Here is a 22,887-nt window from a genome sequence, read left to right on the forward strand (position 1 = left end):
TCATTCTCAATCTTTATTATATTTTGGTACCTTTCATAACACTCATATAGATGGGATTGGCGGATGATTTCAGTAATAGTCATGAAATCGAACGATGAGGGATTTCTTGTCTAACGAGTTTTAGACATTGCTAACCTGCACAACATATAAACTTAACCACATTATTATATGTTACAACCACCCCCCAAGTATATAATATTACAAATTATCCCATTCGTTAAACAATCACCAACATTACAAATCATCGCAATATTTGGCTTCATAAGTAAACATCGTTATAAGATTTAACAAACTTAAGTACAAATCGAGGTAACTTCATAAATACACATCGCTACTGCTTTAAATGTATAAATCGTTGATGCTTCAAACTTAAAAATCATTGTAGAAATTACAACCTTCATAAGTACATATCGTTGTAACGTGTGGGCTTCATACATAAACATTGATGTGCGATTTATCAAATTTAAGTACAAATCACGATAATTTCATTAAATTGTTACTGCTTCAAATGTATAAATCGCTGCTGCTTCATAAGAACAAATCATGCTAACTGTTTTTCGATGCCTAGAAGGTGGATAGGTACAAATCGATTTGTTTCAGTATGAAAATAAGTGTTATTTAGCATGAATAATACAACCAGTTATAAGATTTAACATTCAGATTTACAAATCAATTTGTTTGCATAATGAAATGTTACACGAAACTCACCGAAACGATACGAGTTTTGGTAATCCGATAGTAGAGGAGAAACACCCAGAAGGTAGACGCAACCGATGGTGGCAATGATGTTGCCACTGCGTAGACGATAATAAAAGATGCTATGATAGCAGTAGACGATGACAAAGGGTGCTCTGACAACAACAGATGACGACAAAGGTTGCTATGACAACAGCAAACAATGATAAAGGGTGCTCCGGTGGCAGCAGACGATGACAAAGGATGCTCTAATGGAAGCAGACGATGGCAAAGGAGGGTCCGGTGGCAACAAATGTCAGCAAAAGGTGCATCGTCAAAGGGAGCTCTTGTTATAACATATGATGCAAAAGTTTACTGCTTAGGGCAAAAACAGAACATTTGGACTTTGAAGAGTTAACATCATCCTCGACTTTATGGATAGAGGACATTTTTGTCCTTTTCTTGAATCATCGTTTCGCTTTTCTAGATAAAGGGCATTCTTGTCCTTTTCTCAAACTGTTGTTTCATGGTGAGAATGGTGGGAAAGGGTAGTTAAGTCTTTGCAACCGCACTAGACTCTGATGCTAAGTGATGCAGATACACATAGGGATACGAGCCCCACATGCTTATATACGTGGTGCTCATTCGGACCTCTGAACACATACTGTAGCAAACAATGCATCTTTGGCGGGGAACATATAACCCGCTTCGTGTGGTTGGTGTCACATACGTTGATGTTGACAACTTTGAATGGGTTCAACAACACCAGCTTGAAGGCTAGCATAGATGACGGGTTGCACAAGGCCATGAGGCTCAGCAGCAACGCCCTCACGATCTTCACCGAGATCCCATCCATCCTATCCAACTTCCTGTTACAAACCACCCCAGATCTGATCTAGAGAAGCCAACCCAGGCCCAACCCAGAATATTTTCCCCAGTCCAGGATCTAACCTAGTGGTAGCAGCCCAACCTATTCGGGACTCTATATTAATTATCAGAGTTTACCCTAGCCTTGAGTCCTACTCATGCTAGGACTATGGTGGAACATCTTCTTGGAATCCCATCCATAGAAAGACTCTGGATATACACTTTTTCTTAATTTCTCTTTTTGTTCTATAAATATGCATGTATAGTTTTTTTATTATTTAATAAAATTTATTGAGTTATACCTCTAAATTTTGTTCATGATTCGTGTGTGTGATTACTCCTCGAGGAAAAGATTTTGCACTCTTATTATCATCACAAAAATTTTCCCCCTCCCTCTGCGAGAGTGAGAAGAAATGATTCTGCGAGTCAAACTTGACCAAAGTTTTGAAAATTGGTTTTGAAAATTACTCACCTCCGTTTTGAAAATTTGCGAGAAAATTTCGTGGAATGGGATCCGCCTGTCGGTACAAGGTTCGACCGTTCCTGACGCCTTTACCAGAGGTAATCGAACCAAGGATCAAATGTGTGCTTTGACTAAGTTAAATTATCTAAATTATGCTCTATTTTCCTAGAATGCACAAAGAGTCAGGCATGTGCTATGGAATTTTGAAAAGAATGCACATTTGAGAAATATGATGTTTGCTTTGGAAAATTGAGATGTACTTTGAAAATGACTGGAAAAGTGCTTGAAAATGAAATTCCTAGGAAAATCATTGAATTTTATTGGAAATCAGAAATGGTATTGAAAAATGTCTTTTAAAGAGAAAATTGATTCTCAGGAAACCTTGGATTCTAAGAAAATCGATTTTGAGATTTGGATTGCTTTTCTAAGGAAATGGATTTGAGAATCTTGAGAAAATTAGGAAGTTCATTGGAAAATGATTTTTGAAATGGAAAATGAATTCTCAGGAAAATCAGATCTTTGAGAAAATCGATTTTTGGAATTTGGGTTTGAAATGAAAAACAATTTCTGAAGAAGATTTGAGAATTCTGAGAAGCCAACTTCTAAAATAATTCAAGGAACTTTGGAAAAATCGATTTTGGGATTTGAAAGTAAAATTGAGAATGTGGAAATCTTGGAAAATCTTGATTTGAACTTGGGAAATACTTTGCAATCTCATTTGTAAATTCAGAGTTTTGAGAAAATCAAATCCTGAGAAAGACTTGGAAATTTTTGGAAAAATTGATTTCTCTGAAATGGAATTGGGAAAAGAGTTTGAAAATAATGCAAATTGAATGAATGAATATGAATTTGAAAGATAATTCTTTGAGGAATTGAGAAAATCTTTTTGAGTTTTGAGAGATGCAGTGCATTTTTGAAATTAGCCTAAGAGTGTAGGCTGAATGTGACTAATACGAAGATCACAAATCTTGGTTTTCTTCATATTCTGACTATGGCCATAAATACAAATCTCACCAAATTCGTGAACTCCCTAAGAGCTTGTGCACGTGCCATTCGTGTCAACCATAGTGATTTTGGAAAATGTGCATATGCATCATACATCAGATATTGAATTTTTCAGAAATCAAATTCTATGCAATGCAGTCCTATTTTAAGCTGAAAAGTAACTCCTATTCCAAATTATTACATCCCATATTACATTGAATTGAAATAAAAAAAAATAAAAATCTTCTTCCTGGATATTCCTGCAAAACTTGAAAACAATGTTAGCACAAAAATGTAGGTTTTTCTGAATTTATCCGAAAATATTAAAAATTATCAGATATTATTCAGATATAAACCCAAATTCATACCCCCCTTTGATATAAACATGATAAATAAGGAATAAATTTTGAAAATAAACTTGGAAATTCAAAATTGGAGTAAAAATAACTAAAATACCCCTGATGACCTTGAAATCAGGGTTTTCTAAGAAAATTCTTGTAAATTTTGGAAATTTGAAAATCAAATGAAAAATAATTAAACATAAGATGATGAAATATGATGATATGCATGAAAATTTGGAAAATTGAAGTTTGGAATTTCGAAATTGGGTCAAAATGACCCCAATAACAAGACTATGGCCTTGAAACCAGGGTTTTCTAAAATAAATTTTGCAAAAATGGGAAATTGAAATGCAAATGACATTAAAATTAACCCTAATATGACATGACATGCTTATTTACATGACAAAAACCTTAAAATGGCAAAAATATCACAAAATCTCAAATTTGATTTGATTTTTGCTTCTGAATTTAAAAGTAAACTAACATACAAAACAAATGAACTTAGAATTGAGCCAAATTTGGCATGGACACCTAGACTAACCCTAAAAATAGATTGAAGTTTGAATATATATATATATATTTATTTTTTTTAATGTGGAAAAGAACTAAAAATCCTAAAATTCAAGATTTTGCCTAAAATGCTAATTCTAAATTGGATTTCGGGTACTAAACTTCCATAAAAATTTCCTAAATTTTATGGGGGTGACAGAGGATAGTTAGACAATGATTTTTGCTTTTTACAAATTCTGGTTTTGACCTATGGTCGGAGCTGGACAGCTCTGGTAAGTCAGATCAAAATCCGGCGACTCTAGGATTTAGGGCAGACATACAGGTTTCGGAAAAAATTATGGGAAAAATAACAGACAAATGAGAAAAAAGATGAAATTCTGAGAAAATGTCCCTGACAAATAGAGGAAAATTTTCCCTTTTTAAAGCATTGAGATTTGGATTATGGTTTGATAGAAAGCATAGGGTTATTAGAGAACTGAATATCTGAAATTCTCAAACATAAGAATCTGGCAGACTGGAAAATTAATTCTGGGAAAAATACTTAGACTGTTTTAAAACTTCCCAAATTTTGGGAAATGACAGAGGGAAGGGCTAGAAACAACTTCCATGTTGAAAGTTTTGGCATACAGCCTATGGGTTGATCGAACACAGTGAGTTAGGGTCGGTCTATACCCTGACAAGGAAAAAGTGAGATTTTCCTAGGGGTCTGAGAAAATCGATTTTTGGCAGAACCTAAATCTTTCTGGAAAAATCTAAAAATTAACTAAGAAATAGTAAGTTCCTATAGAGACTCATGGTATTTTTTTTAGGGAAATTTAGATCGTTCATCTAGGAGATGTCAGAGGTTTTTGTCTGCTAAAACTAAATTTGGAATTTTGGGAGGGTTCAAAACCCGTTTTTTGTTTTGATTTTTCATAGAGTTTAAGGATCTACATTAATTCACATCTTAGGCAGGAAGTCAATAACCAACCAAGGAATTCACAAATAAATTTCTTAAGATTTTTTTGACAAGAAAATAAACATAAAATAATGGCTGGACTAACACTTGAAATAAAAAATCTATAAACTAATAAGCAAACCTTAATAAAACTATATTATGTAAATCATATGATTATGAGATGCTGAAATAAACCTAGATGCAAGATCTAATCATGGAAGTCACATGGAATGGATGATATGACCGAAAATAAACTAGGGGGTATGATATTATTTGATGCTAGCCATTGGTGGGAGATCCGATCCATTCATTTGGATGGATCTCTTCCTTTAGGTAGCCTTAACTATGATAAATCAAGAATATAAAACCATGAAATAGCCCCTGTTAGTCATACAATACCAGTTTCAAAACAGGATTCTCAATGAAATCGTTGAGAAATTGTAGAAGCAGGTATTTCTTTACCTTGGCAAAGGAGTGACTTGAAGAGATTGCTTGAGGGCGGTTGTACTGGCCGAAAGTTTTCCTTCCTTGTTGGAACTATAGCTCCTGTTGAAGGGGGGGGGGGGGTGCAGCGTGCTTGATGAAGTTTGATGATGGCTTGCTGCCACGGCTGGAGGAGATGCTGATCATCAAGGTCAGCTACCAAGAGGAAGCTGCTGTTAGATGCAAAGAGGGAGTTGTGTGATATCTCGTTGCCACGGTTGTGGTTGAAGCCAAGGTTTTGCTGCAGGGTGGAGATTATGCTGTGAGGAGGCTGCTACTTTGGTGGTGGTAACTGCAACAAAGTGGAAGTTTATGCAATGGGAAGAGAGAGGGCTGAGAAGGAGTTGCTAAGGGGGCTGGCGTGAGATCTTTTGTTTGTTTAAATTAGAACCTAAAACTTAGGTCTTGATGGAATATGGCTAAAGTCTTGAAAAAGGGTTAAAAATCAGAGAGGCTGGTTTATGTGAATGGGCCTCCTTATGGTGGCTGGACAATAAGGAAGGGTAAGAAAAAAAGGGGGAAAGAAAGAAGGGAAGAAAGGGAAGAAAGAAAGGAAAGAAAGAAGAAAAGGGAAAAAGGAAAGAAAGAAGAAAAGAGAAAGGAGGAAGAAGAGAAGAAAAGGAGAAAGGTGATAGGTGAGTGGGTTGGACCAAGGAGAGAGAGAAGGAAGGAAGAAAGAAAAGAAGAAAAGAGAAGGAAGAAAGGAAAGAAAGAAAAGGAAGAAAAGAAAGAAAGAAGGAAAAGAAAAAAAAAGGAAAGAAAAGAAAAAGGAGAAGGAAAGGAGAGGAAGAAAAAAGGAAAGAAGCGGAAGGGAGAGGGGGCTGGTCGACCCCTCTTGTGGGTCCCACCTCCAAAAAAAGGAATAATAATAAAATAAATAAATAAAAGAAATAATAAAATAAGGCGAAAGAAATGTTTATATATTTTTTTTTCTAAAAAAAATGCAGGTAGATAAGCCATCTCAGAGTGGTCTCACTTTCCAAATTTGAAATTCATTTTGAGAATCATAGAGGTAGAATGGTTTTTTTTAGAAAATTTTTGGACGAAACAAGCTATTTTTGGCAGTTTTTGAGATGAGCTCAAAATTTGAAGTTCAATACCTCGTTGCGAAGCAAGTCTAGTTTAGAATTTGAAAATTTAAGTTTGAAAGAAATCCAGATTGTTTTTCTCTAGAAAATATTTCTGAATTTAGACTCCTGGGGGTAAAAATGTTAATTTTGGAAACCCAGGGTTTGAAATTGATTTCTGAAAACTTTAAAAACTCAATCTGAATTGAAATTTATAAAACTGGAGTTCTAGACTTCGAAAATGGAATGAAATGTGATGAAATGTTATGAAATGCTGAGAAATGATACAAAATGATAAGAAATGACATGAAATGCTATGCGAAATGCAGACTCTGAATAAAGAAATTTGGATATTAGACCCTGATTGACACTTGTACCAGTTCAAAAAGTGTTAAAATTGATAAAATTGATAAAATTTGCAAAATGATTCAAGAAATGGTTTTCGGGTTCTACCGGACCAGAGTGACACTGACAATTGGGGTTTGAGCTGGATTAAACTGAAATAAACTGGATTGAGCTGGGCTCTAGGGTTTCAGAACTCAATTGGACTGACAAGACACTGACTCAACTGACCTTTCTGACTAAATTTTTAAGAAAAACTACAATTTTTAGAGAAATGATACAGAATGATCATTGGAGTGAAGTGAATTACGAACCAGAGCTGGGTTTGAGCTGGAACAAAGATCAATAATACTGAGATGAACTAAAATCGAAGCTCGAACACTATCTCAACTGACTGGTCTCAGCTCAATTTCAGCTAAATGAGCTGAAATGGGCTACTGGACACTTGAAAGTGGTTTTGAACTAAAACTGGAGTGCTTGAACACCTGGTGAGCTTAAGCTAGACTCTAGGGAATATGACTGACTGAGAATGACTGACTCAGAGACAATTGGTTTGGATTTGAGTGAGAAATGAGCTCATTTCTGAAGAAATGATCCTATTTTGGCAGGAATGATCAGAAATGGAAATGGTCTGTTCATTGTGAGCTCAGATGAACTTGAAATGACTGATATTCTAACTATCTTGAACTGACCAATGAGCTTGGATGACTCCGACTGACTGCGGGTCTGGGATGGCCTAGGGGTAAAATGGTAATTTTCTTAATAAAAGTGGGCAAAATGATAGTTTTCTGACACAAACTTGGGGTTGGACTCCTACACTGACCTAACAGGGTTGGCACTGCACGATGGTTGTGTTTAAAAATGAAGAAGGAAAATTTAGGGTGTTTAGAGATGCCCCTCTTTGCTACTAAGCCGGTTTAGGGCCGAACTTAGTGGCAAAGAAAAACACACCAAATTTGGGCTATTAAAATGCCCCAGTTAGAAGGATTTAACTGGATACACAAAAATTATCCCTGATAAAAATTATAGGTATGAAATAGAGAATAAAGAAGAAAAATTTACTTCAAAGAAATGAGATTCAGGTTTTGCCCTTAACCTGGATGGGACGGAAAATACCTCATGTAAAAATGAGGCTCAGGTTTAACCCTTAACCTGACCGAAAAATGAAATACCTCATCAGAATGAGGCTCAGATTTTACCCTTAACCTGATCGGGAAATGAAATACCTCATCAAAATGAGGCTCAGGTTTAACCCTTAACCTGACCGAGAAATGAAAATGATGGGATTCTCGAAAGAAGAACCCATGATGAAACCTTCGGACTTCTGCACAATGAATCCGATAGGGTTTTTGCAAAAGGATGAAATTGGGGTCCCTAAAGCTTGAAAAGGGGTTTGATTTTGGGCACCTTATTGCTGAGACTAAATAACTTTTGAAATTGATGACCTTTTGTGAGAAAATGATTTATGGCTTAACATCAAGCCGAAATTGGACTATCTATGGCGGGACAGTGGAGACACAAGGAAGTGTGTGAATCTGAGAGCCCAAGCGCTCAGATTATACCAAAGAAGGGAAGGAATCTTGAAAACTCCCGTTATCAAGTCCTAAAAGGGATAGCAAATGGTGTCAGGATTCGCCAAAGATGAACTTCAAGCTCTCACTTTACATCAGGATAGCCAGAAAATATTATCAAAATGTTGAAAATTATCGTTGATTCAAAATAATTGAAAGCGATGCACATTGTTTTGAAAACATTCCCTCTTTTCTCTCTAAAGTATTACCTCTGATTGGGCTTAACTCCGTAGAGTCAAGATTCGAATTCAAATTTCTTGCAATTGACTTTCTTTCAAGGTGGCTATCAATTTCCTTGATATGAGCGGAAAAGAAAGAATTCTTATTATGAAAGCAATTAGTGAAAATAATATTGATAATAGAATTTCACAAAATTAAAAAAGATTCTTAGCAAATTCGGCAGTTTGATATCCTGGGATTATTTTCTCATGATGATCTTTCTGCACCCTTTTTTTTTGGCAGGATTGGAGCTCTCTTGGGTTTTTAGGGATTACATCATCCTTCATTTTGGAGATGTCCTAACTTTTTTCTCTTTTTTTTTGGAAGGGTATGTTACAAACTCCTTCATCTCAGAGATGTTCTGATCCTTCTTTTCCTCAGGGATTATCTTGACGGTATTGGTTCTTTGGTTGAAAATCTCTTGATGATAGCAGAAATTAAATATCTTTAGGGTTTGTCGGGAGGCTCATCGCAGTCGCCTTCATCTTGATGGTGATCTGAACTTTCTTTGGAAGGATCCGTCACAATCTCCTTCATCTTGGAGATGATCCAAATCTTCTTTGGCCCCGGGGGTCTAACTCACATAATTCATCTTCATCTTGACAACAATTGAGAGATCCCTTTTACAGATATTTAATTGCAGCTTAAACGATTGAAGAGATATGAAAATTGAATAAACTTTTTTGTATCACCCAGGATATTTCGACTGCCTTATTTTCCAAGAATGATCTTTAAAAATGTGCCATTGACTGCGATCAATATCAATCACTTATGGCTTTGCGACAATATTGAATTTCCTTTGCTGGCCATATCGAGTATTTATTCTTCATCCTTTTGGTTGGCCAATAGAAAGATTTTGAATTTTGAATCCTTCTTTGCGAAAACTTTGTCCTTTTGGAAGTAATACTGAAGGTACTCTGAGGTAGAGTTTTTGGGCAATAAAGATTTTGAAATCAACAAATATTTAATGACAAATTGACAAAATATTCTTGAAATCCCTCATGAAAGCGAGCATCTGAAGTACAACTCAACGCGTCTATGACAAAAATTTTCTTCTCCTTTCCCTTAAGGAGAAGATTCAGAAATAGAAAATAGAAATTATTCCTCTCTTCTCTGAAGAGGAGGTGTTTGCAAAACGAACTTTCGAACAGAAATTAAGCTTTCATCAAAGCTTCCTAACATTAGGCTTCTCTTATGGAAATGGGGCCGGTAATGGCGAGGTCGGTAAATTTGGTCATGAAGGAACGAGTCCATCATACTCTCCCTGAAAAGAGGGTCCTTCATGATAAAATGGCCTAGTATGAATTTGGGGTCACAAGGAAAGTGAGCTTCCGTCGAAGCTCTACCTGAACTAAGGGTTCCTTGTGTGAAATTGAAAATTTGTTTTGCAAACGGTTCATAAAGACACGAGTCCCTTCAAACTCTCCCTAAAAAAGGCTAAGTGAACAAAGGATAGCATGCGAAAAGAACGAGCTCCCTCGAACTCTCCCTGTAAAAAGGGTCCTTCACAAGAGAAAATGATTGAAATTGATGTTGGTTGACCAGAAGGTCGAAATTGGAAATTGGGCAACCTAAAGGTCAAAATTGGGAATTTGAATTAATATAAAGATTGAATTCGAAAGAATGACCAATACATATACAAGAACTGGTAAAATAACCAGTGCGAGGTTAGATTTTGTAAAAAGATCAATTTGAAGATTGGATTTGGGAAGGACCTGTGCTAAACCGAATTTGGAAGGACCAATTCGAAGATTGGTTTTTGCAAAGGACCAATGCTAAACCAGATTTGAAAGGACCAGGTGCTAAACTGGGTTTAAAATGACCAATTCAAAGATTGGACTTTGGGAATGACCGATGTTAAATCAGGTTTTGGAAGGACCAATTCAAAGATTGGTTTTTGGGAAGGACCAGTGCTGAACCGGATTTGGAAGGACCAGGTGCTAAACTGGGTTTAGAAGGACCAGGTGCTAAGCTGGGTTTGGAAGGACCAACTTAATGGATTTTGGTAAAGGACCAATACTAAGCTGGGTTTGGAAGGACCAGGTGCTAAACTGGGTTTAAAAGGACCAATTCAAAGATTGGACTTTGAGAAGGACCGATGCTAAACCGGGTTTTGGAAGGACCAATTCGAAGATTGGTTTTTAGGAAGGATCGATGCTAAATCAGGTTTTGGAAGGACCAATTCGAAGATTGGTTTTTTGGGAAGGACCGATGCTAAACTGGATTTTGAAAGGACCAGGTGCTAAACTGGGTTTAGAATGACCAATTCAAAGATTGAACTTTGGGAAGGACCGATGCTAAACCAGATTTGGAAGGACCAATTCAAAGATTGGTTTTTGGGAAAGACCGATGCTAAACCAGGTTTTAGAAGGACCAGGTGCTAAACTGAGTTTAGAAGGACCAAGTGCTAAACTAGGTTTAGAAGGACCAGGTGCTAAACTGGGTTTGAAAAATGCTTAACCCGAAGGTTGATTTTGACAAGATTGGCAAAAATGGTTTTGATAAAGGACTTGACTCGTAGGTCGAAATTGAAAAAGATTGATGTTTTGAAAAGTGTTTGTTGGTCACGATGAGATATTTTCAATCTTCATCTTCATGACGACTTTTGGATGACTTTGTCGAGGTCTCAGGATTATTCCTTATTCTGAATGGGAAACTTAGGTTTGTCCCTTAACCTAAAGGATAAATGAATTCGATGCATATGGATGAAAATGAATGCGAATGAATGCATGCAAATGCAAATAAATGCAAATGTATGCAAAATGATGTAAATGAATGCACATGCGTGCAAAATGAGAGATTTGTTTGATCCTGCCTGCATACAGGATATTTTGAAGACAATTTTCAAAATAATGCCCCAGTATAATAGGGGAAGGAAATTTGGATAAAAGGAAGATAATTGACGTTCGAAGAATGCTCTCCGAAGATGACAAAGCGACTGACTTTTGATCGATTAAGGAGAGACTCTGAAGAGGGCCATTCTTCATGAAAGGACATTTTGCAGAGGAGGATAAAAAATGGCATCAAGCTCCTAAAGAAAATTGATAGTTTTATTAATGCATTGAAGAAAAAGTGACAAATCAATAAAAGATAAACAGGATTTACATCATCCCTTCAAAATAATAAAAGCAAGATGGGAAATGGGAAGATGCTGGCATTGTCAACTTTTTTTTTTTTAGTGATTGAGGAAAAGCTCGATCAAGACGACTGACTAGTATCCTTTTCATCTACCACAAGGATCTTTTTGTCAATGTAGTCTTGAATAATGTTCTTGAGGACGAAGCAACGCTCAATATCATGCCCCATTGCTCGGTGAAACTTGCAGAAATGATCTTTCCATTTCCCTAGGGCAGCTGGAGGATTGACAACCCTTGGAAGTTTGATCATATCTTTTTCGAGCAGGTATTCAAGAACTTCCTCAAATGGCTAATCTAAAGAAGTGAATTTACGGTCATAACCCCAACCGTCACGTTTTATCTTCTCTCGAGTGCTTGGTTTCTGCGGGAAACCAGAAGACTTGTCATCATGCTTGAGGGCATTACCCCTTTTGCTTTTTATGCCACTGCTATTATCTTAGCCTGTGGTGTTGGTTGCGCAAATAGCTCATACATTTCCTTTGACGTCTGCACTATTTTTTGAGAGCGTGAGGCTCTTATATACACCATTTTCTATCTCCATTTTGAGCCATTCAGTTTGTTCTATTAATTCTACAAAAGATTGTGCCGGGAAAGTGGAGATCAAGCCTCTTAAAGGTTGAGAAAAATTATTCAAGATGACCGACAACGCATGCCCTTCCGATATCAAATCCTTAATTTGATTGCAAGTGGATCTCCATTTATGAATGAAGTCTCTAGCCTTTTCATCCTCTTTCTGCTTCAGATTGTAGAGATGATTGAGGGTTGGTAGCGCCTCAGTATTAAACAAGAATCTCTCAATGAAAAGATTAACTACCTTGTCGAATTCCTTTAACTCAATGAGATTGATGTGCTCTGAATACCATTTCGCAGTTGTTCCTTCCAGACTGCGAGAGAAATAAAGGAAAAGTGCCCTATTATCTCACTTGAATTTGGCACATTCAACGAAGAACATAGCCAGATGTGCCTTTGGGTCACCAGATCTGTCGAATTTAATGAATTTCCTGGGGAGATTGTCTAGATTGTCGTCCCCATCCAGACCATTATAGAAGTCTTCACTGGTGAAGACTTTCTTGCCCTTGTCGCGGGCCTGCAGATCTCGAACTATCCTGACCATATCTCTGAATTGCGGTTGGTCAGAATCACTGACGGACTGATATTTAAAGTTGTGGGTTGACCCTTGCCCCTGAGTAGATTTGCGGGTATTTGCTGAGTCTCAAATTCTTCATCTGTGTCTTCCACTGATTCCTCTTCATCAGTTGTATCTTCATGCTGGATACGCTTCTTGGATATCTTTACCTGCTTCTTGACTGTGCGGCCCTTAGTTTTTTTTCTTGACCTGGGTCTGCTCTGTACTGGCTTCAACTTGCTCTGCCAGCATCTTGCTCATCATCTTTTTGAACATGACATACATTTGGGGATCAATGTCATCTTCAACCTGCTGGCCTTGATTTTTGCCTGATCGAGGAGAGTCCATTTCTTCTTCTGAGGCCGTTGAATACACGATGCCTTCTACTGGTGCAGTTTTCTTTCCTGACCTCGTCTAAACCATTAAATACCACGAACGCTCTCTGCAAGGCAAAGTTGGTGGTTAGGCTTTTGAGAGAGATTTTGATTAGAAGAAAATATTTGCTGAGAAATTTGGTAAACAATTGAAAGAATATCCCATTACTAGGGATTGAGTCGTCGCTGGGATTACGATAATTACGTTGTTATTCCTTCACAAAAAAAATAAACAACTGAAAATTATACCGTGTTACCTAGGCGAAGTCGTCAAACCAAGAATGAAAAATTTGAAAGATTTTTTTATTTATTGAAGGAAAAACATGATTGCATCAATAATAAACTTGAGAAAGAGGGGGCAGACAGACAATTTGCCACCACTCTTTATAATCAGTAGAGACACGAGGACCGGGAAAAAGTGAAAGAGTAACAAAAGAGTCTCAACCATATATGGCAGAATGGTATATTCCAGACCACTGTCCTGATGTAAGGTCAAACTCTGACATAACTCCTGATAACAGCCGCATCTCTACGCGCTTCTGTCTCTGAGAAAACTGTCGGACACACTGCTTCAGATGATAGTAAGCGCAGAAAAATGGACCAAGTAGCTTGAATCTCTTGCCGTATGCATAGGTGCATCTGGGAGGTGATAGTTCTCGATCAAAATAGTCTCACACTACTACTTCTTCCTGCAGATGATCAATCAGGAATCAATACCATGCAACTAGAAGGAGCTCCTTGCCATTATATCTGAACGAACTAGCTCTGGTTGACACATGTTGAAGGAACCAAGACTGAAGTGCGTAGGTACATCCCTCAACTAAAATGGTCTCTCTAAGCATGAAGCGAGTCAATCTTCTGTATAGAAAAGCAAGTGCGGCCATGGCTATCGAGAGACGGCTGGTCTGTCGACTTCTCCATCTTCTCAGAAGTTGCACTATTCTGACATCCACATAATTTTGTCTATCTAGAAAGAAAATGAGTCCCACAGTGCACAAAACCATTGCATGCTGAATTCTTTCTTGAGCAGTTCTGGATAACAAGCTGACTTCAGCGAATTTTCCATACTTTCAATAGATCTCGATCAGACTCACATATTTATTCCCGTTTTCTTTAATCAGTGGCCAAGACTTACACCCTGTCATGCGAGCTACAACATCTTTGGGATCCAGACCCTTGACATTGATAAAAAATTATTGTTCCAATGAATCTCCAGGCTGACCGGCTGGCTCGAGCAATCCCATGATCTCTGAAAATTCATCCATCAGCAGGGTCATCTCGCCCTATGGGAACTAGAATGTGCAAGTGCACGGATTCCACCGCTCTGCCAGTGCATCGATCAGATTGCCGTTGACTATCAACTTTCCCACTGCGGATGCCAGTTCCAACCCACAGTCGCTCAAATGGTCCAGAAACATACGGGAGAAGTTCTTGAACGAGGTATAGTACCACCGGGGAAAAAAAGGTCCAGTGCTGAGAGCTTGATGCTTAGGAAGACTTTGTCGCACCTCGTAGGAGATGCGACCCTAAAAAAAAACAGAGTCGAGCTGACTGAATGCCATTGGACTGAAAGATAGGAATATTGGAATTAGACTTTAGAAAAATACAATAATTTAGAAAATTGCAGGCATGATAAAGTGAAATGTTGAAAATTCAAAGTCCAAAGGAACGAAAGAATGGAAAATCACCTAGAGTTTTGAAGAAAAAGTGGATAATTTGGAAAAATCATCTAGGGTTTTTGAGAAAAAGGAGATATTTCACAAAAGGTGGAAAATGAGGTATTTTGAAAAATTGTCCAGTATTTTGAAAAAATTGGAGAAAATATAGGAAAATAAATAGGGAAATGAATATAATACACTGAAACACATTCTACACAAGCAATTATACACATACAACATTCTCTAAGAAGCTGACTTTAAATACATCAGTTTTGAAAGAGCTTTAGGATCCTAATCTTGACTCTAGGCTCAGATCAACTGTGTCCAATCAGTTATGCCGATATACTCGGATCGAGACCCAAAGTACGTGGCATATGATATTCAACTCCATTTCTAGGCTTGTGTATTTCCAATATCCTTGAGCACCTGCCGATATACGTTGGACTATGGCCCTTGGTACGTGGCAGGGGGGCGTTAGCCCAAATAAGTGGCCCAGTTGTGAGGCTTTGTCCCAAACTATGGTTCTGGAAGAGAGCCCAGCAATGTGAAGACCAAGTAGACATAGGTGGGGTGATTTTTGAAAACATGAACACATGCAAGCAAATCAGAAGGCTCTAAGACCTAAAGAGATAGAATTTTAAAAATTTTGAAGAAGCAAACATTGTTTTCATACAATTCCTAGATTGAGGAGTGTTGTATTTCAGACCTAAGTCTATGTGAGCATGAATAATTCTCCTCAATTGGTCCTACCAAACCATGCCTAGTCTATATGCGATCCATGTCAGCTAGGTTCAAGTCTAGGCTCCTACGTTCACATGATATCATAAATTAAAAGCTGACATTCCATAAAACACAATTTTGATAATTTGAACTAAGTCAAGCACACAATTGATCAAACGAAGACAGGCCCCATCTCGGTCTTCAAACCTGTTATCATCGCAAAAATTTTCCCCCCTCCCTCTGCGAGAGAGAGAGAAGAAACAATTTTGTGAGTCAAACTCGACCAAAGTTTTAAAAATTGGTTTTGAAAATTACTCGCCTCCGTTTTGAAAATTTGCAGAAAAATTCCGTGGAATGGGATCTGCCTGTTGGTATGAGGTTTGACTGTTCCTGGCGCCTTTACCAAGGGTAATCGAACCAAGGATCAAATGTGTGCTTTCAATAAGTTAAATTATCTAAATTATGCTCTATTTTCCTAGAATGCACAAAGAGTCAGACATGTGCTATGAAATTTTGAAAAGAATGCACATTTGAGAAATATGATGTTTGCTTTGGAAAATTGAGATGTACTTGGAAAATGACTGAAAAAGTGCTTAAAAATGGAATTCCTAGGAAAATCATTGAATTTTATTGAAAATCAGAAATGGTATTGGAAAATGACTTTTGAAGAGAAAATTGATTCCAAGGAAAACTTGGATTATGAGAAAATCGATTTTGAGATTTGGATTGCTTTTCTGAGGAAATGGATTTGAGAATCTTGAGAAAATCAGGAAGTTCATTGGAAAAGGATTTTTGAAATGGAAAATGGATTCCCAGGAAAATCAGATCTTTGAGAAAATCAATTTTTGGAATTTGGGTTTGAAATAAAAATCAATTTCTGAAGGAGATTTAAGAATTCTGAGAAGCCAACTTCTGAAATAATTCAAGGAACTTTGGAAAAATCAATTTTGGGATTTGAAAGTGAAATTAAGAATGTGAAAATCTTGGAAAATCTTGGAAAATCTTGATTTGAACTTAAGAAATACTTTGAAATCTCATTTGTAAATTCATAGTTTTGAGAAAATCAAATCCTGAGAAAGACTTAAAAATTTTTGGAAAAATTGATTTCTCTGAAATGGAATTCGGAAAAGAGTTTGAAAATAATGCAAATTGAATAAATGAATTTGAATTTGAAAGATAATTTTTTGAGGAGTTGAGAAAATTCTTTTGAGTTTTGAGAGATGCAGTGCATTTTTGAAATTAGCCTAAGAGTGTAGGCTGAATGTGGCTAATACGAAGATCACAAATCTTGGTTTTCTTCGTATTCTGACTATGCCCATAAATATGAATCCCACCAAATTTGTGAACTCCCTAAGAGCTTGTGCACGTGCCATTCGTGTCAACCATAGTGATTTTGGAAAATGTGCATATGCATCATACATCAGATATTGAATTTTTCAGAAATCAAACTACATGCAATGCAATCCTATTCTAAGCTGAAAAGTAACTCTTATTCCAAATTATTACATTCTATATTACATTGAATTGAAATAAAAGAAAATAAAAATCTTCTTCCTGGATATTCCTATAAAACTAGAAAACAATGTTAGCACAAAAATATAGTTTTTTCTGAATTTATCCGAAAATATTGGAAATTATCAGATATTATTCAGATATAAACCCAAATTAATACCCCCCTTTGATATAAACATGAAAAATAAAGAATAAATTTTGAAAATAAACTTGGAAATTCAAAATTGGAGTGAAAATGACCAAAATACCCCTGATGACCTTGAAATCAGGGTTTTCTGAGAGAATTCTTGTAAATTTTAGAAATTTGAAAATAAAATAAAATAAAATTAAACATAAGATGATGCAATATGATGATATACATGAAAATTTGTAAAATTGAAGTTTGGAATTTTGAAATTGGGTCAAAATGACCAAAATGCCCCCGATAACAAGACTATGGCCTTCAAACCAGGGTTTTCTGAAATAAATTTTGCAAAAATGGAAGATTGAAATGCAAATGACATTAAAATTAACCCTAATATGACATGGCATGCTTATTTACATGATAAAAACCCTAAAATGACAAAAATATCACAAAATCTCAAATTTGACTTGATTTTCGCCTGATTTTTGCTTCTAAATTTAAAAGTAAACTAACATACAAAGAAAGTGAACTTGAAATTGAGACAAATTTGGTATGGACATCGAGACTAACCATAAAAACAGATTAAAGTTTGAAAATCTATTTTTTTGTTATTTTTGCCTAAAATGCTAATTATGGATTGTATTTCGGGTACTAAACTTCCATAAAAATTTCCCAACTTTTTCGGAGTAACAGAGGACAGTTAGGCAAAGTTTTTTTCTATTTACAGATTCTAGTTTTGATCTATGGTCAGAGCTGAACAACTCTGGCAAGTCGGATCGGAATCCGTCGACTCTAGGATTTAGGACAGACAGACAGGTTTCGGGAAACATTATGGGAAAAATAGCAGACAGATGAAAAAATGGCTGAAATTCTGAGAAAATGTCATGACAAACAGAGAAAAATTTCCTCTTTTTACAGCATTGGGATTCAAATTATGGTTTGAGAGAGAGAGCAGAGGTTTATCAGAGACCTGGATCTCTGAAATTCTCAAACATAAGAATCTGACAGACTGAGAAATTAATTCTGGGAAAAATACTTAGGCTGTTTTAAAAATTCCAAAATTTTGGGAAATGACAGAGGGAAGGGCTAGAAACAACTTCCATGTTGGAAGTTTTGGCATACAACCTATGGGTTGATCAGACACATTGAGTTAGGGTCGGTCTATACCCTGACAAGGAAAAAGTGAGATTTTCCTAGGGGTCTGGGAAAATCGATTTTTGGCAGAATTTAAATCTTGCTGGAAAAACCTAAAAATTTACTGGGAAATAGTAGGTTCCTATAGAGACTCATGGTATTTTTTTGAGGAAAATTTGGATCGTTCATCTAGGATATCTCAGAGGTTTTTGTCTGCTGAAACTGAATTTAGAATTTTGGGAGGGTTCAAAACCCGATTTTTGTTTTGATTTTTCATAGAGTTTAAGGATCTACATTAATTCACATTTTAGGCAGGAAGTCAATAACCAACCAAGAAATTCACAAATAAATTTCTTAAGATTTTTTTAACAAGAAAATAAACATAAAATAATGGCTGGACTAACACTTGAAATAAAAAATCTATAAACTAATAAGAAAACCTTAATAAAACTATATTATGTAAATCATATGATTATGAGATGCTGAAATAAACCTAGCTGCAAGATCTAATCATGGAAGTCACATGGAATGGATGATATGACAGAAAATAAACTAGGGGGTATGATATTATTTGATGTTAGCCATTGGTAGGAGATCTGATCCATTCATTTGAAAGCGCAGTAGGATCGAGGCAACGAACACTAGAGGGGGGGGGGGTGAATAGTGCTTTTAAATAATGTCTGCAGAATTTTGACGGATTTTGCAATTCGCAAAGCAAACACACAAAGAACACAATAATTTGTCCTGGTTTGGTCTTTCACGACCTACATCTAGTCCCCAAGCAAAACCAGCTTGAGATTTCCACTATCAACCTTGTGTAACTACAAGATCATACACAGACCAAATCCGGTCCCACTTTCAGTAACACACCTACTGAAAGCAAACAACTCCTTTAAACCAAGGAGTCCTTCCTTTTACAGAAAATTGAAATAAGTAACAACTTACAAAACAACCTACGAGCCATTCTTATGAATGCAAATGAGATGCAATTGGCTTTTGAGGTTATTGAAATACTCTACTCACAAATTCACTATCTCTCAAAGGAATTTGAGTTAAAAACTGAAGTGAAAATATCAAATGAGTGAGAAAACAAATACTTGAATGAATATGAGTGAAAAGCAAGAAGTAATTCAATATAATTCTATTGAATTTGATATTTTTGAGTGTAGAATGCACTCATATTTATAGTTGAAAGATTTCATACATTGAGGGTATGAAAGGGTGTCAAAACAATCTATTTTGAACGATCAAAATGTTTGAAAAATGAAAAGACACGCCTTTTAAAAGTTTCAGGAAAACCAACAAAATTAGTCGACTGGAACAGTAGTTAGTCGACTGATAATTAGCTATTAGTAGACTGACAGTTATCGTCGGTCGACTGATGTGTTTATCGAGCCGTTTGAAAATTTGAAGATTTGAAACTTAGTCGACTAGAAAAAAAATTTAGTCGACTGATAATATCATCAGTAGACTGAAAAACCTTTTAGTCGACTGGTGCTAAACTTTTCTGAAAATACATGTTCTGTTCAGTCGACTGATAAAATCATTAGTCGACTGCTACTAAATTTCTAGAAAACAGACATTCTGTCCGGTCGACTGATAAAGTCATTAGTCGACTAATTTGACAAAAATGACATTTTATTTAGAAAATTTGGCGCGAAAGGATTAGTTGACTGGTGAGTCTATTGGTCGACTAATAAACACGAAAAATTAATAAAAGAGTTTTCTAAAAAGATTTTCATGAAGGGTTCTTTTAGAAAAGTTTTTCTAAAGACTTTTTAGGTGAAATGCAACCGAAATATGCACTTTAAGTAAGGCTCTTACAAGAATCTAAGACATTAAATAAATTTTATATTTGCACACAAGTCTTCAAAGATTCTTCATCGAGTTCTTCAATGCTTGTCATATTTCTTCATTGCCTTAGCTGAAATGCAGTTGATTCACTTGCTCATCATCAAAACCTTGTACTTGAAATATCATATACAACTTTATTGTCGTAACAATCTCCCCCTTTTTGATGATGACAAACTAATCAAAGATAGAACATTTAGATGCATAGATGGAGATTTTACTCCCCCTATCAATATGCTGCAAAACATTAGAAGTTAGTACAATCAAAGCACATATATCACATATTGATTGGTTTGCATTTCCATCATTACTTTATTTTCTAAAACTTTTTCAAGAATGCAATTTTCAATGCTTTCACATAATGCAATATGCAGTCTTTGTCTCATGCAAAGTTCTATCTTTTTCTCAATTAAGATCTATCTTTTTCTCTTAATTTTTCATATTTTCTCATGCAAGTTCTATCTGTTTCTCCCCCTTTGTCATAATAAAAAAAAGTAAGGGCAGAAATAGCATAAGCAAAATGTAAATTCAAGTTCAAAATATTACAACCCATATAGTATCAAAGTTCAGTAAGGACAGTAAACAAAGATCAGAAGAGTGAGTTGAGCAACTCCTTGAGTTCAGTAATATCTTTCTGAATTGAAGAAAGTTGTTGAGTCATATCTTCACAAAAAGTGTGTTGATGCAGTTCGAAAGCTTCCAGTCGCTGTAAAATTTCATCATTGTCTTGACTAGTAGAGAATTTCTTTCGTTTTGCTTGAGATGAAGGTGTCACAAAAGATGGTGAGGGTTCAGAAATTGATGGTTCAGATGGTTCAATTTAATCAAAGTTTAAAGGAGGCATATATTTGATTTTCATATATTTAAAAATAGTTTGATCAAAGAACTCCTTTTGCTCAATATATTTTTCATTGGTTAAGGGTACTTTGAAATATCTGAAAATACGAGTAAGAAGACATCCATACGGAAGAAATGGTTTTTGTTTCCACAAATTAGTAAAATACACGTTAGCCCAATTTACCGAAATATTTCCAAATAAGACATAAAGAGCCGTAGAGAGATCTGTGAAATAGTAATCAAAAGATCCAGTTTTAGGTAGAACATTGTGGGCAAGAATTCATCCAGCAATGCGAGCACGAGTTTGAAGATTGGTATTTTTGAAAGGACAATGAGGTGCACCGAAAAGAAGATTTTTTTCAAAAATTCTTTCATCATTAAGTTCAATAGTATTGAAAAGAGTGACTGAAGGTGGAATATCTATGATTTTTTCAAGCATTTTAGAATCAAACTCAATTTCAACATCGCGAACAAGAGAGAAAAGAACTCCAGTTTCATGATCAATTTGTAAATTTGTGTAAAACAAGTGGATCAGTAAAGGATAATGAAGGGGGTCTACACTGGCGTCAAAAAGGTGTGAAATACCTGGAAATAATTCTTTGATTTTGTAATAAGAAAATAGGTGAAAGAGGACATTTCGGCCTGGTAAAATAGGAAGTGCAGAAATTGATCCAAAAGTATCATATAAAAGAGGATTTTAGAGTAATCTGAGAGAAAATCCATGACGTGCTGGAGGTGTAGTAGTAGGAGAACCTTGTGCGGATGCAGTCTTCTGACGAGGCATGGTTGAAACAGATTCACCTGAAAAAATTTGCAGTTGCAGAGAATGATTTATCAACACAGTCGTTGAGAAGAACAATTGAAGATGGTGTTGATGTCGGCTTCCAAATGCTTTAAAAATGACGTCCGGCGGAATGAAGATGTTGTCAGGCGTCGTGGCAGAGAACCAATGCAATAAAAAAGTGAACGTTGTGCCTCCTACGAGCAAGATCGTTGGTAGTGGCCAAAATAATCGACAGTAATAACCGACCAAAAGAAATGTCGAGTTTCCACTGATTTTAGGCAAGATGGAAGAGGCGAGGAGGAGTTCATTTGCAAGAAGATGACGCGATGGAGGACGACAGGTGAGAGAAGGCTTCCACAGACGACATTGGCTGGAGAGGCACCCTGTCACGACAAGAGGATTCCGGCGAGGAAGGGTGCGACCAACACTTCGAGGGATTTTCGGAAGAGAGAGAGAGAGAGAGAGAGAGAGAGAGAGAGAGAGAGAGAGAGAGAGAGAGAGAGAGAGAGAGAGAGAGAGAGAGAGAGAGGTTTTTTTTTAAGAAGAGGGAAAAACGAATGGGTGTAAAAGTGAAACGGTGCCCTTTAAAAAAAATCGGATGTAAAAAAAATCCAAGGGGTATCAGGTCCCTTCAGTTGAAATTTAAAAAAATATCAGTCGACTAGAATTTTATCGGTCGACTAATAAGGTGTGATTCCTTCAATAAAATTTTTTAAAGCATCAGTCGACTAGAAGTTTATCAGTCGACTAATAAGGTGCGATTTTGAGATTTTGTTCAAAAAATTAGTATTTTATAAATCTAAAAATGAGCAAATCCCTAGTTCTCTCCTAATTCTCATAAAATCTTCATTTTTAAGTGGTTTAGTGAAGATATTGGCATGTTGTTCATTAGTGGAAATGAAATTTAACGAAATATCTTCTTTTAACACATGATCTCTTAAGAAATGATGTCTAACTTCAATATGCTTAGTTCTTGAGTGCTGAATAGGATTTTTCGAAAGATTTATAGCACTAGTGTTATCACAATAAATAGTTGTTGTGGAGTAATTCAAACCAAAATCTTTTAAGGTCTGTTTCATCCATAGTACTTGTAAACACGTTAAACTAGCCGCTATATATTCTGCGTCAGTTGTTGAGATTGACACTGAATTTTGCTTTTTACTAGACCAAG

The sequence above is a fragment of the Nuphar pumila genome, chromosome 16 (genome assembly GCF_984573655.1).
Source record: "Nuphar pumila chromosome 16, dmNupPumi1.hap1.1, whole genome shotgun sequence".
In the NCBI taxonomy this organism is placed as follows: domain Eukaryota; kingdom Viridiplantae; phylum Streptophyta; class Magnoliopsida; order Nymphaeales; family Nymphaeaceae; genus Nuphar; species Nuphar pumila.